Source organism: Natrix helvetica, assembly GCF_964273705.1.
Source record: "Natrix helvetica genome assembly, chromosome: 1".
Taxonomy (NCBI): Eukaryota; Metazoa; Chordata; class Lepidosauria; order Squamata; family Natricidae; genus Natrix; species Natrix helvetica.
This window is the reverse complement of record NC_138548.1, coordinates 353632385-353647623: the sequence shown is the minus strand read 5'-3', so window position 1 is coordinate 353647623 and position 15239 is coordinate 353632385. Positions and strand designations below refer to the sequence as shown.

Here is a 15239-nt window from a genome sequence, read left to right as displayed (position 1 = left end):
CCAACAGTGGAATACGTGCAGAAGTTCCGTCGGGTTGCCAGCAAGCTGAGGTCCTAGCCGGAAAAGCTGTTGGTCCATCAATTCAGGGTAGGGTTGGACCACTGTATATGGCAGGTTTGTTTTTACTGACGTCTTCTGTGTTGGCTGCAACAAAGGTTCCAGGCAGTCATTGAGCTGGATGCGGGATTACAGGAGTTCTGACCCAAGGGGCCCAGAAAGCTCTGGAGAGGCCGAGTGGCGGAATGCATGCCATCCCCAGTACCCCGGGGATGTCTGGGCGGCCTCTGCGATGGTGTTTCCATTGTAACCAAAGGGAACAGCGCGCCGCTGAATGCACAGCCTCATTGCCGCAGTTGCCACTGTTACCAAGTGGTGGCCCCAGCAAGAACACACAACCACCCTGACAGACCCCCGAGAGATCCTGGGAACCACAGCAGGCAGAGTCCTTGTTGACGACCTCCGAGGAGGGGGATGCAATGGCGGTGGGGAAGCTCCCAGCGGTGCCTTACGACAGGGAGGATGACAGGCGGGAGCACCCAATGGTAAGCAGTAAGCCAGCAGTGTGCAGCAGCTGCCAAAAAAGCCAACACAGTTCTAGGCTGCATCAACAGAGGGATAGAATCAAGATCACATGAAGTGCTAATACCACTTTATAATGCCTTGGTAAGGCCACACTTGGAATACTACATTCAGTTCTGGTCACCACGATGTAGAAAAGATGTGGAGACTCTAGAAAGAGTGCAGAGAAGAGCAACAAAGATGATTAGGGGGCTGGAGACTAAAACATGTGAAGAACGGTTGCAGGAACTGGGCATGTTTAGCTTAAGAGAAAGAATAGCATTGTTCCAATATCTCAGGGGTTGCCACAAAGAAGAGGGAGTCAAACTATTCTCCAAGGCACCTGAGGGTAGAACAAGAAGCAATGGATGGAAACTAATCAAGGAGAGAAGCAACTTAGAACTGAGGAGAAATTTCCTGACAGTTAGAACAATTAATCAGTGGAACAGCTTGCCTCCAGAAGGTGTGAATGCCCCAACACTGGAAGTCTTTAAGAAGATGTTGGATAGCCATTTGCCTGAAACGGTATAGGGTTTCCTGCCTAGACAGGGGGTTGGACTAAAAGACCTCCAAGGTCCCTTTCAACTCTACTATTGTATTGTATTGTATTGTTGTATTGTATTGTATTGTATTGTATTGTATTGTATTGTATTGTATTGTATTGTATTGTATTGTATAAGCACAGTGTGCGAAGTAAGGGGCACTGATAGACACGGGGTGTACCTGATGCCTCATTAGCTAAGCAGAGGTTGTCACTTTAGAGATCCGGGCGAGGGAAATGGCCAACCCAGTTAGGTTCGAGTAGGTGGATGGTTCCTTGCAGAGATAGAGTAGAGCTGGGCTATTTGGGAAAAGGAGGCTTTTGCTCTGCACTGGTTGTTGATGATGTGGCGCCATCTGTTGGAGGGGGGTCATAAATCCGTTCGAAGTCTGGATCGACCGTAAAAACCTGGAGGCTCTCCAGACGTCAAAGCAGTTATCCCCAAAGCAAGTCCGATGGGCACAGTATTTTCAATGGTTTCGGTCCCAATTGAAGTACATCCCTGCGGGTAAAAACATCCAGGCAGATGCCTTGTCAGAAATGCCGCGATATAATTGTCACTGTGAGGAAGCAATCCACACCATCATTCCGCCCTCCCAACAAGCAGCACAGGTGACAGCCGAGGCCTTGGGGGACGACTTGATGCCTGAGATATGCTCTGCACTATTGACCGACACATGGTTTCAGGAGGACCAGCAACTAGTTTGCCTTTGCCAGAAATGGCAACTAAACCAAAGGAAGGCTCCCTTTTATTGGGGGGGGGGGGTGATAGAGATGTCGTGCCAATAGGAAAAGAGAGAGTACACATCTCTTGGTTCCAGCCACTTTTTGCTCGGGGGGGGGGAGGGGGGAATGTGCAGGATAACTGCTGATAAATTTGTCTCTGCAAAGTAGCAAAGCTGTTAAGACTGTAGCTTGTCTCTTCTGCGATTTTATTTTCTCTTACTTCCCAATTTAGTTATCAAGCCGGGTATTTCTTCTTGGTGCCCCATCCTTGCTTAGCGATGGATATTCCGGGGCCAATTGGTATTGCAATCAAAGCACCACCTCTATTTCTTTTCCAAGCTCAAGAGAGGGCTGGAAGAGTAATTCCCCTCCCTTCTGGACAGTTAGGATCCTGGCCGGCTTATTCCTTCAATAGCAGTTTGTAATGCTTAAGAAAATCATGAGAGGTTTTCCTGGCAGAGCAGTTCAAGGCATTGCTGCAGATTAAGATCACTTATAAGTGCAACTGAAGTGAGCAAGGAAAGATTGACAGCCTTTGACTTCAATTCACCCTCTGCTTGCAGCTCTGACTTTGCCACCCGGAGAAAGGGCTGTGCAGGAGGGAAGACACTGGGCCCTTCTCAGTCTGGCTTCAGACCGGGGCACATCACCAAAACGTCATTCTCATGGACTGTTGGAGGGTTTGAGATAGAAGGGATACAGTCATTATGTCCTTCCTAGACCTTCCATCTGGTATCAATAACAATGACCATGACATCCTCCTGGACAGGCTTTGGAGACAGGAAAGGGGAGGAGCTTTATTACCATGGTTCTACTTCTACCTCTATGCCCGGTTCCAGTCCATGTGGGTAGAAGAGGAGCCGAATCTTGACCCTACAATTTGAGGTGCCTCAGGGCTCAAGGCTTTTGATACTGATTGTTAACATCTACCTGAAACTGCTAGGAGAAGCCATCCATACTAAGATACCCTATTATGTACAGGTAGTCTTGGACATAACATTTCATTTAGTGACCATTTGAAGTTAGACAGCACTGAAAAGGTGACTTACGACCGTTTTTCCCACTTACCACCATTGCAGCATCCCCATGGTCACATGATCAAAGCAGCGACGCTTGACAATTGACTCACATTTGTGATTGTTGCAGTCTCCTGGGGTCCTGTGACCACCTTTTGTGACTTGAGCTGGAGCACAAACTGGGGGTCCTCTTGCACTCACAGCTCCTGCTTGAGGAGGCCATGGCTGGGGAGGGGCTTACATAGATTCATCTGGTGCAGCAATTGTTCCCTTCCCCGGACCGGGAGGCCTTGCACAGTGGGTCACTCATTCCTTGGTCACCTCCTGTTTGGATTACTACCCAGGGTCCCCCAGAAGCTTCAACTGGTCCAGAACGCAACAGCCCACACAGTAATGGGAGAACCCAGACTGCCTGTGAAACATCTTTGTAGTGTGAACTGCACTGGATTGTTTCCTTTAAGGTGCAATTGAAGATGCTGGTCATCAAATTTAGTTATTTCTTTATTATAACAATAGCATTTAGAATAATACACCACCCACAGTGCTTTAGAGCATTCTCAGTTTATAGTGTCATAATATTGTACCCCCAAATATGGCTCCTCATTTTACCAATCTCAGAAGGATGGAAGATTGACTCAACCTCGAGCCCCATCTGGATCGAACTCCAGACCGTGGGCAGAATCAGCCGGCAATATAGCATTCTAACCACTGAGCCACCAGGGCACCTGTCACTATTATCCCACCTTTATTATTCTTGCACTACCTGTCCTACCAGGTCAGATAGGCTGTGCACCCTCCTAGTCCCTTCCTTTAAATATTGCCATGTGATAGGAGCTTTTCCGTTGCAGACTCTTCCCCCTGAAGTTTGGCAGGCCTTTATCCCCCTAGTCTTCTGTAAAACAAGGAAGATCTAGCTCTTCCCCTAAGCACTGGGATAAAAAGAGATGTCCGCACATCAGAAGCTTGATTTGGTATCTGGTTTTTCTTTATACGTATTTTGTTTTAATATGGTTTTTAAGTTAATTATTCATAGGGAGATGGTTAGTCTTTGTTATAACATGGATGGCTACATAAATATTTTAAATCAATGAGAGAGAAAAGAGATGAATCCCAAAAACTGTCGCCCTTTGGATGTCCTTGTGCAAGTTGCTTGAGGAACTCTACACATTTAATTATCAAATTTATTTGCTGCTAATTCTGCAGTCAACTTCTCCAAATTAATTCCTTTCAAGGAGAAAGATTACCAGTCTGGAGAAGGAATAGCACCGAGTATGAATGTAGTTAGTAAGACCAGAGGGCCCGGTTGACTTCTAATTTGAACAAAAGCAAGATTCGCCCTTTTGCAATTCCCAGACGATCCAAAGGCCATCAACCTTGATAGAAGTATGCTACATTTGCAGGGCAAGTACATGTTAAATGTGGATGTTTTGCATTTTGCAATATATGGTGTTTATTGGGTTTTGTATTAAGGTTTTATTGCTGTAAATCATGCAGAGTCACCATTAGTTGGGCTGCCATATACATTTTCATGCTAAGCAAAAATACAGAACAGAACAGAATAAAAGGGTTGGAAGGGATCTTGGAGGTCTTCTAGTCCAGCCCTCTACTCAAGCAGGAGACCCTATACTATTGTGGTATATACATACATACATACACATACATACATACACATACATTACATGTTTATATCCCCCTGTATTACATATACAAATTAGTCAAGGCAGCAAATATACCTAACAGAGCTCCAAACTCACTTTCTCTGGCCCAACAATGGCAGTTCCCCTTGACTCCGTGAAAGGGAACGATAGCACTGGGCCAAAGAAAGTTAGATCAGATGAGATTAGAGAATGGAAAGAAAAAAGAAGAAAGAGAAAGGAAGCTCAGATGAGATTAGAGAAAGGAAAGAAAAAGGAAGAAGAAAGGAAGAGGAGATGAAAGGCTTGTAGGCTAAAACGTATGAAGAACGGTTATAAGAATTCGGCATGGCTAGTCTAGTGAAAGACAAGAACCAGGTGTGACATGATAGAAGTCTTCCAATGTATGAGAGGCTGTCACAAATGGTGTGTGTGTGTGTGTGTGTGTGTGTGTGTAACAATTTTCCAAAGCACCCGAAGGCCAGAGAAGAAACTGCGTGCACACTGATCCAGAAAAGATTCAAACTAGAAATAAAGAGAATTTTAAGACAGTCAGAATCAGAATGAGAGAGAGAGACAGAGAAAGAGAGAGATAGAAAGAGAGAGAGAGATGAGAGAGACAGAGAGAGATAACTGTTTCCCACAGAAGAGACAACATCGGGAGCCACATAAACTGGATAGGCATGGCTGGGGGTAGGGTCATGTAACTGGGTGGGAGTGGAGTTGGCCATTCCCACCCAGGTTTTGTGGCTCCTGGTGTTTTGCTTTCTGTGGTAAATGGATCAAGGCTCTTTTGAGTGTTTAAGATTGCAGAAAGAGGTGGCCAAGCTAAGAGCCTGAACGACCCCATCCCATCACTGGGAGTCCAGGCGCTTCAGCGAGCGGCGCACTGGATTTATATTAGTGTTCTGCGGGACTTAAAATTATGAATTTAGTGGTCCATGAGGTCCGAGAAATATGTGACCCTTGCTCTGGTGTACTTTCAACTCGCAATTCCAATTGAAACCTTTCCCACAATCTGGACACTTATATGGTTTCTCTCCAGTGTGAGCCCTCCGGTGTATCACCAGGTTCGAATTCTGACTGAACATTTTCCCACAATCTCGACACTCGTATGGTTTCTCTCCCGTGTGAGTCCTCTGGTGTATCACAAGCTTCGAATTCTGCTGGAAACTTTTCCCACAATCCAGACACTGATACGGCTTTTCTCCAGTGTGAGTTCTCTGGTGTATCATCAGGTTGGAATTCTGACCGAAACATTTCCCACAATCCGGACATTGAAACGGTTTTACTCCTGTGTGAGTTCTCTGGTGTATCACAAGCTTCGAACTCTGCCTGAAACCTTTCCCACAATCACTACATTTATACGGTTTCTCTCCTGTGTGTGTCCTGTGGTGTTCCACCAGGTTGGAATTACAACGGAATCTTTTCCCACAATCCAGGCACTCATACGGTTTTTCTCCTGTGTGAGTCCACTGGTGTTTCACTAGGCAGGAACTCTGAATGAAACATTTCCCACAATCCAGGCATTTATATTGTTTTTCTCCCGTGTGAGTCCTCTGGTGTTTCACCAGGCTGGAATTCAGACTGAAACTTTTCCCACAAACAGGACATTTGTACAGTTTCTCTCCTGTATGTGTCGTCTGGTGTTCCACCAGGTGGGAATTTTGACTGAAACTTTCCCCACAAACAGTACATTCAAAGACTTTTTCCCCAGTGTGAGTCCTCTTGTGTTTCACCAGGCAGGAACTCCGACTGAAACATTTCCCACAATCCAGGCACTGATATGGTTTTTCTCCTGTGTGAGTTCTCTGGTGTATCACAAGGTGGGAATTCCGAATGAAACTTTTCCCACAAACAGAACATTTATATGGTTTCTCTCCTGTGTGTGTCATCTGGTGTCCCACCAGGTGGGAACTTTGACTGAAACTTTTCCCACAATCCAGACATTGAAATGGTTTTACTCCTGTGTGAGTTCTCTGGTGTATCACAAGCTTAGAACTCTGCTTGAAACCTTTTCCACAATCACTACATTTATAGGGTTCCTCTCCTGTGTGCGTCCTATAATGTTCCACCAGGTTGGAATTCCAACGGAAAGTTTTCCCACAATCCAAGCACTTAAATGGTTTTTCTCCGTACATGGAAACTTTTTCTTCCTACTGACTTCACGTTGTTCCTTACTTTTCCTTTATTTAAATATTGCCGTCCTTGATTTTTCATTTAATGTTTTTTTTCGGTTCCGTGTGCTCTATTTTTTGCAACTTAAAACTTTGTTCTTGTTATTCTTTCCCTCATCTCTCATCTGCTGAGGAGGAAGAGTTTTTAAACTTTCTAGAGGAATTGGAAAATATTTTGAATGATGGCTTATCTTGCACTTTAATGCTGCTTCTCATTCTCTGTTGTCCAGAATGCTCTTCTTGGCATCATCTCTCTCTCTCTCTGTAAGATTAATATAAAAGGGTTAGCTTCATTATTGTTTTAAAATGGCTGCAGGACATGTGAAAGCAGCAAAAAAAAATCCCCATCCCTTATATTAGTAATTATGATTAATTTCGCATACAAAGCCTAACAAGATCCAAGTTCAAATAGCGATACCATCATGAAATACTCTTTTACAATCAATCAGTCAATCAATCACAGTAGAGTTGAAAGGGATCTTAGAGGTCTTTTAGTCCAGCTCCCTCCTCAAGCAGATGTATGGTATGATATTCCACTTAAATTTTTGACATGAGTAAATACACTCATGTATGCACGCATATGAGCACAGAATTACACATCTGTGAATGTTTGAATATAGAATAGAATAGAATACTTTCTTGGCCAAGTGTAATTGGACACACAAGGAATTTGTCTGGTGTATATGCTCTCAGTGTACATAAGGAGAATAAAATACATTCATCAAGAGAAAAAGTTACAACACTTAGTGATAGGCAAGATTACTAATAAGCTATCAAATCATGTTAGGAAACAATTAAAAACAATATGAATTGTAAGATACAAGCTACATGGCTATATAAATAAGTTGGAAGAGACAGATACTAGTAAGGAAGAGAATAATAATAGTAACATACTCTTAGTAGATAATTTGACAGTGTTGTGGGAATTAGTTGTTAAGCAGAGTGAAGGCATTGGGGAAAAACTGTCCTTGTGTCTTAGTTGTTCTGGTGTGCAGTGCCCTATAGCAGGGGTGGCGAACACGCGGCTCCCTAGCCGCATGCGGCTCGCGGCCAAAATAAATGAGGCTCTTTGCCTCTTACCATTATTTAGTATACTGTGGCTCGGATCGCGCGCTAAACCCGGAAGTACGGTCGATGCGACGACGCTTGCCTGCGCTCCACCAGCTCAGAGCTGGTGGAGGGCAGGCAAGCGTCGTCGCGTCGACCGTACTTCCAGGTTTATCTCAACAGCGCCCTCTGCTGCGCCCAAAAAAATAATGCTTCAAAGTCTAGCAGAGTTGCTGCAGGATTCCGGTGAGGTTCTAATGATTGCTCAAATTAATAATAATGGTTGCATATTGAAGCTCTGGGTTCAGGAGCAGCAGAGTTTTAAATAGGAGAAAACATTTAATTGAATTTCCATGGTTAGTATATTTCCCAAAATTCTACGAGTGTTTTTCTCACAGCCTGTAATTGTGATATCAAAGATAATCCAAACTCATATATATATTATAATACATATATTAGGTTAAACGAAGATAATATTAGGACCAGTCACTGAGCAAAGCAGTCATTAAGCGAGATATGTGACTGCTTTGTTTAATGACTGCAAGTGTGGCATTCCTGGTTGTGGTCATCAAGTAATCTTGTAGGTTGTTAGGTGGACAGAGATTCCACTTATTTATGGATTTAAAAGTTATACAGCAGCTCTAATGGGTTTATAAAAATTTATAACAAAAAACACCTGACTGAGCATGTTATATTATGTGTTTAATATATTATTGTTAAAATTATATGCTTTTGTGTGAGTGTTTGTCTGTTTTGGCAGGTCACTGCGTGGTGTGGCTCTCTGACTCTCACAGTTTAAAATTTTGGCTCTTTTTGTCGAACTTGTTCGCCACCCCTGCCCTATAGCATCATTTTGAAGGTAGAAGTTGAAACAATTTATGTCCAGGATGTGAGGGGTCTGTAGATATTTTCACAGCCCTCTTTATTACTCATGCAATGTACAGGTCCTCGATGGAAGGTTGGTAGCAATTGTTTTTTCTGCATTCGCTCAAATTGTTTGATCTAAATTTAGAAAGGGGAGGAGGAGGGGGCACTAATAGGTGAAAAAGTGCCCAACTCCTATTCAAGATGTAAAGCGTCTGTTTTGCCCATTAAACTCCTCGCTTGCCAGGAAAACCAGATGGCAATAATAAATCACAAGAAATGAACAGGTAGGTGAAAGCTGGTGTTTAAAATGGGCGTTAGAGAAGCATGAAATAAATGTTGTTTTTAAATCTCCCAGCAGAAAGTCACAGGCAGAAGATTTTAAATAGAGCAGCCCCAGAGGAAAAAAATTTGGGGAGGGAAAGAATATGCAGCATCAGCCCAAATGTTTCATCATTGCCCCTTCGCTGCTTCCAGGCCGTGGAGGAAGCCAAAGGTCCCGACTTGCTCCCGGCTTCTCCCCCGACCTTCCCTCCACTCACCTCCCGGGAGCCGCTTCGACTCTCCAAGGAGTACAAGAGGCTCCGCCGACGCCATTATCCTCCCGTGGCTTAGCCGGAAGAGGAAATCCTTCTGCCCTTCGCCTCCTCTCCTCCACATCTTCTCTAGCAATCCACTACTCTATCGTTTCAACCCGTTCAATCTCAGCCTTACCTAGAATAGTTCAGTCGCCGCTGTACCGTATTGCCTCTCTGTAGCGCGCCATCTAGCGACACGTGGCGGAAGAACATGCTCGTTCTATCCTAAGGCGTTTGAAGATGTTCTCACTGATTCAGTGGTTCCTTAAATGCCATCAAGTCCTGTTCGATTCCCATGGACCTAATCGAAAGCTTTTCTCCCAGAGGATCCATCCCCAAAACGTTTCTTTCAGGTCCCCCCAGAGGACATCCATTGTCCCTGGAGCCGAAGATTCCTTTGCCAGAAGCTGCAACTAAATCAAAGGAAAGCTCCCTTGGGGGGGGGGGGGGGGCTAGAAATGACGTGTACATAGGAAAAGAGAAAGTGCACTTCCCTTGGTTAAAGCCACCTTTTCCTCGGGGGCGGAGGGGGGGGCAGTGTGCAAGATAACTGCTGAAAAGTTGTCTCTCCAAAGTAGCAAACATGTTAAGACTGTAGCTTGTCCCTTCTGCGATTTTATTTTCTCTTACTTTCCAATTTAGTTATCAAGCTGGATATTTCTTCTTGGTGGCCCATCCTTACTTAGCAATGGATATTCCGGGGGGCCAATTGGTGTTGCAACCAGAAAACCACCCCTATTTCTTTTCCAATCTCAAGAGAGAGCTGGAAGAATAATTCCCCTCCCTTCTGGACAATTGGCATCCAGGCCGGCTGTATGCCTTCAACTGCAGGTTGTAATGTTTAAGAAAACCATGAGAGATTTTCCTGGCAGAGCAGTTCAAGGCATTGCTGCAGATTAAGATCACTTATAAGTTCAGCTGAAGAGGGCAAGGAAAGATTGGCAGCCTGAGATTTCAATTCACCCTCTGCTTCCAGCTCTGACTTTGCCACCCAGAGAAAGGGCTGTGCAGGAGGGAAGACACTGAGCCCTTCTCAGTCTGGCTTCAGGCCGGGGCACATCACCAAAACGTCATTGGTTTTAATTCTCATGGACTGTTGGGAAGGTTTGAGATAGAAGGGATATAGTCATTAGTTCCTTCCTAGACCTTCCATCTGGTGTCAATAACAATGACCATGACATCCTCCTGGACAGGCTTTGAAGACAGGAAAGGCGAGGAGCTTTATTACTGTGGTTCTACTTCTACCTCTATGCCCGGTTCCAGTCCATGTGGGTAGAAGAGGGGCCGAATCTTGACCCCTGCGATTTGAGGTGCCTCAGGGCTCAAGGCTTTTGATACTGATTGTTAACATCTACCTGAAACTGCTAGGAGAAGCCATCCATACTAAGATACCCAATTATGTACAGGTAGTCTTGGACATAACATTTCATTTAGTGACCATTTGAAGTTAGACAGCACTGAAAAGGTGACTTACGACCATTTTTCACATTGCAGCATCCCCATGGTCACATGATCAAAGTAGGGACGCTTGGCAATTGACTCACATTTGTGATTGTTGCAGTCTCCTGGGGTCATGTGACCACCTTTTGTGACTTGAGCAGGCCCCATAAACTGGGGGTCCTCCTGCACTCACAGCTCCTGCTTGAGGCGGCCATGGCTGGGGAGGCCCTTTGCACAGATTCATCTGGTGCACCAATCGATCCCTTTCCCAGATCAGGAGCTTGATTTGGTATCTGGTTTTTGTTTATACATATTTGGTTTTAATCAATGGTAGGTTTCTAATCAGTCGAAACGGTATTATTTTAGCGGCCTGGGTCGCTGGAACAAGTAGCAACCCAGGCCTGCCACGCCTCCTCCAAACCGGTTCTGGGGGTGGAGCCATACATGCCGCCATCTTGTTTTTTGCTTCTACGCAATTTTGATTGTACTGTGCATGCAAGTGCACGGCGCACCGACAAGCAAACCAGCAGTATCGACTTCCGGAACCCACTTTGCCAATCTTTGCCAAACCTTGTCCACCTTCTCCCCAGCCCCAAACGACTTGCATTGTGGATGCCTTAGGGGGGGAAGACACTTCTTTCTCTCTTTCTTTCTCCCTCCCTCCCTCTCTCTCTCTCTCACACACATACGTCCCAACCCCCCCCTTCCAAGGCAGCCACATCCCTCCACTTCCCTGCTTTCCAGCTCGACTCTCCATCTGTGCGTCTATGGTACCAGAAATCCAGATCTTCCAATTTCTTGCAATATATATATATATATATATATATATATATATATATATATATATATATATATATATATATATATATATATATATATATATATATATATATATATATATATATATATGTAGGTCTTTGGTTGTTCGGGTTTTCTCCCGCGTAGAAGTATCTTCACGACGTTTCGATGAAGTCTCATTCATCATCTTCAGGCTGCTGCTTCCGGCTTGGTGCTTCCGGCTTGGTGCTTCCAGGAGCAATGTGAGATCTCAGCCGGTTCCTCTTTTTAACTGCCAGTGGGGGTTTGTGCAGCCAAGCTCCCACCCAATCAGCACAAACCCCCACTGGCAGTTAAAAAGAGGAACCGGCTGAGATCTCGCATTGCTCCTGGAAGCACCAAGCCGGAAGCAGCAGCCTGAAGATGATGAATGAGACTTCATCGAAACGTCGTGAAGATACTTCCAATTCTACGCGGGAGAAAACCCGAACAACCAAAGACCTACATACAAACACCCGCGAAAACCTCAGAAAACAAATTATATATATATATATATATATATATATATATATATATATATATATATCGCAGTTGGAAGTTTTTTTTTTTTACTTTACCAATACTCACACAGACTACTTTTATTCCCCTCCATGTGACAGTGGAGAATGGAGCTGGAAAGCAGGTTAGTGGAGGGATGTGGCTACCTTGGGAAGGGTGGCGGGATTAGGGATCTCTCTCTCTCTCTCTCCCTCTCCCTCCCTCCCTCTCTCTCTCTCTCTCTCTCTCTCCAGATGCACATCCCAGGATTGCAAAGTGCATTTGGGGGATGTGCGTCTGCACTGCGATCCCAAGTAAAGAACGATAACCGGGAAAAGAGGGAGGATTTTGCCTCTTATCCTGTTCTCAGTCTGTGCTGAACTTCAGTACAGGATAAGAGGCAGGAAAATCCCCCCTCCCCATTTTTAAGCCGTTCGCAAAAATGCACCATTCCGAGCCTTCAGCATGTTCCAGGATTGCAACATTGAAGGCTCAAAATGGCATGTAGCGTCAGGGGGGTGCTGGACCGCCTACAGACGTGGTACAACACATCTGTCATTTTAGACCTCGAGATCCACCCCTCACAGGAAGCCAACCATGGACAAGCAGGCCAGGGGAACCCTAGGGTGGTGAGCCCAGATGGAAAAAGCCAAAGCGCCTCCTCCCACACTGCCCAGGACTATCAAGTCCTATCAGTGTGGGCAACATGGGCACCGGGGATCTGAATGGCTGGCCCCAACCCTAGTTCCCTAGGTGAGCCCTTCGGTCATGAGTGGGATGAAAATGACCCCGCGGAAGCCACCCGACAAGGGGCGCCTCACCGAAGCTCCACTCCTTCCCAATGAAATCAAGGGGACTCCATCCCGTGAGGACCCTCCAAGCCCCGAGGGGGTGAGCAGCGGCGATGATGACCCGATGCTAAGTGCAGCCATCCACCCCTTTGCTATCAAAGCCAAAATTGTAGTGCCTGAGACGGGGGTCCAAGGGGAAGTCGAAGCAGTCATTGACATGGGCTGCACTCAGTGCTTGATCATCCTCCCCAGAGTGGAGCAGCTAGGCATATGCACGAGACCCCTAACTCACCCTATCCACTTTGAACAAGTCGATGGGATGCTAATTGGAGGGACCCCTGCCACTTTAGTCACAGAGCTCGTTAGGCTGGAGATGGGCCGCCATCGGGAACTCCTCCAATTCATCATAGCTCCAAAAATGACTGAGTCAATTATATTGAGGCTTGCATGGCTAGACAAGTGGGGTCCTACTATATGACAGTCAGAACAATGAATCAGTGGAACAGAAGTTGCCTCCAGAAGTTGTGAATGCCCCAACACTGGAAGTCTTTAAGAAGATGTTGGATAGCCATTTGTCTGGAACGGTATAGGGTTTCCTGCCTAGGCAGGGGGTTGGACTACAAGACCTCCAAGGTCCCTTCCAACTCTACTATTGTATTGTATTGTAAGTGGGAGGATGGTTACCGGAAACTAACCACTGGTATTGGACCACTGCCACCAGTAATACTGGATCGCTAACTAGTGACCCTGGCCCCTTGTGGTGCCAACAGGCCTGAGACCGCAGCCCCTGTGCCAGGCAGTCAGCAAGTACCAAAAGAATACCGAGACCTTTCATTGAATTTAGCTCCATAACTTATGGATGATCTGAGGACTTTGGGAACTTTTAAAACTTTGTTATGCCTCTGAGCCCAAAGCTGGCAGGGCAAGATGGCACACTTCCGTTGTCTTCATGAACTGTGAAACCTGACTCCACCTTTAAAATTCAGGCTTCCGGTCTTTGTCTCCGTGCCACCCAGAAGAATCTCTTGTGGATTGTTATTTTTTGAACTCTCTGGGGGAAAATTTTTTCTCTATTGCCAGACTGACTAGAGAAATTCTCTTCTGCCTGGATCCTCTGCCTCCTGGACTCATCTGGCTGCTCTGCTTCTCCAGCTGTCCATTCTCCATACTGACTGATCTCTTTACCTTATAAACTATGTCTCCTAAAAGACCACCCCCTGGAAAACCTGGCTTTGCTACTTCTGCCCTGACATCTGCAACATCCAGTCCTGCCACACAATCAAAGATCACAGACCTGATGCAACCTAAGAGTACAGAGATGGATTTGCAACAAATGCTTCAGCAACTTATACAGGGCCAGGAAGAAATTAAGAAACAATTAAAGGAAATGAAGGAAGAAATTAAAGAGAATCAAGTCCAAATCTATAAGAACTCACAGAGACTGGACCTTGTGGAGGGTGGGGTGGCGGAGGTGAGGGGGGGGGGTAGAAGCGGTGCAGAAGGGAAACAAAGAACTTGATACCCAGCAAATGAAAACAGAATTTGAGAGAATGTCCTTTTATCTTAGATTTCAAAATGTCATAGAAGCAGATGGGGAAAATATAAGGGACATTATGACTAATATTCTAGCTGAATACATACACAAAGATAAACAGCAGATGGAATGGGAGATAGATCTGGTTTATAGAGTGAACTCAGCTTATGCCAGAACACACAATGTACCCAGGGAGGTCCATATTAAATTTCTTAGAAAAAGCACAAGAGACGAAATTCTGGGTGTACAAAGGGGGCAGGCACTGACATACCACGACAGGGAAATAACCATCTTGAAGCAGATCCCCAAGAAAATTAGGGAAAAAAGGAAAAATTATTTGCAATTGGCGAATAAATTATACCAGAAGGGGGTGTGGTTTAGATGGTTGATGCCTGAAGGTATGCTGATATTCTGGGAGGAGACAAGAATTAGAATTAACACACCCATAGAGCCACAGGCCTTTATGGAAAAAAACAAAACAAACCTAGAAAAAACAGAAGATCCTACAACGGATATACAGGACACGGGAGGGGCCGGAGCTCTGCCGGCGGGGGGAGATGGGGCAATACCAAGAAAGCTCAGATCACAAAAATGAATAAGAAAATCTCATTGTTATAAACTGACCGAAAGTAGTAATGGAATTATATGTGGATCATATACTACAATGTATAAACTGATTGAAAATATCAATAGAATTAACATGCTGATTATATATGATTATGTATTAATGTTTTATACTCAGATGTACTCTATGAGTTTGGAGGGAGGGGGCGACTGCCACACTTTGCAACTGCCAAAATTTGTATACCTTTCCATTTACCTTTTCCCTTATAAATGTTAAAAAAACCAATAAAATTCTTTTATAAAAAAAGAAAAAAGAATACCGAGACCTATTGGGGGTGTTCAGTGAAGAGGACTGCAACTTCCTCCCCCCTCATCGACCAACCAATTGCGCGATAGAATTTGTGCCCGGGGCAAAACTACCCAAGCCTAATATTTACTCCACGACCCCTAAAGAA

At 45.0% G+C, this 15239-nt stretch overlaps 1 protein-coding gene and 1 long non-coding RNA gene across 5 annotated transcripts in view; both read right to left on the bottom strand.

Moving 5' to 3' along the window:
* Positions 1-15239, bottom strand: part of LOC309385192 (uncharacterized protein) — a 286556-nt gene that overhangs the window by 202776 nt on the left and 68541 nt on the right. The gene's annotated exons all lie outside the window — the stretch shown is intronic.
* On the bottom strand, positions 4267-9250 carry LOC309385218. The gene is made up of 2 exons (XR_014174184.1): positions 9106-9250; positions 4267-6910 (listed from the first exon to the last, which is right to left on the bottom strand). It is a non-coding gene; the product is annotated as an uncharacterized lncRNA (long non-coding RNA).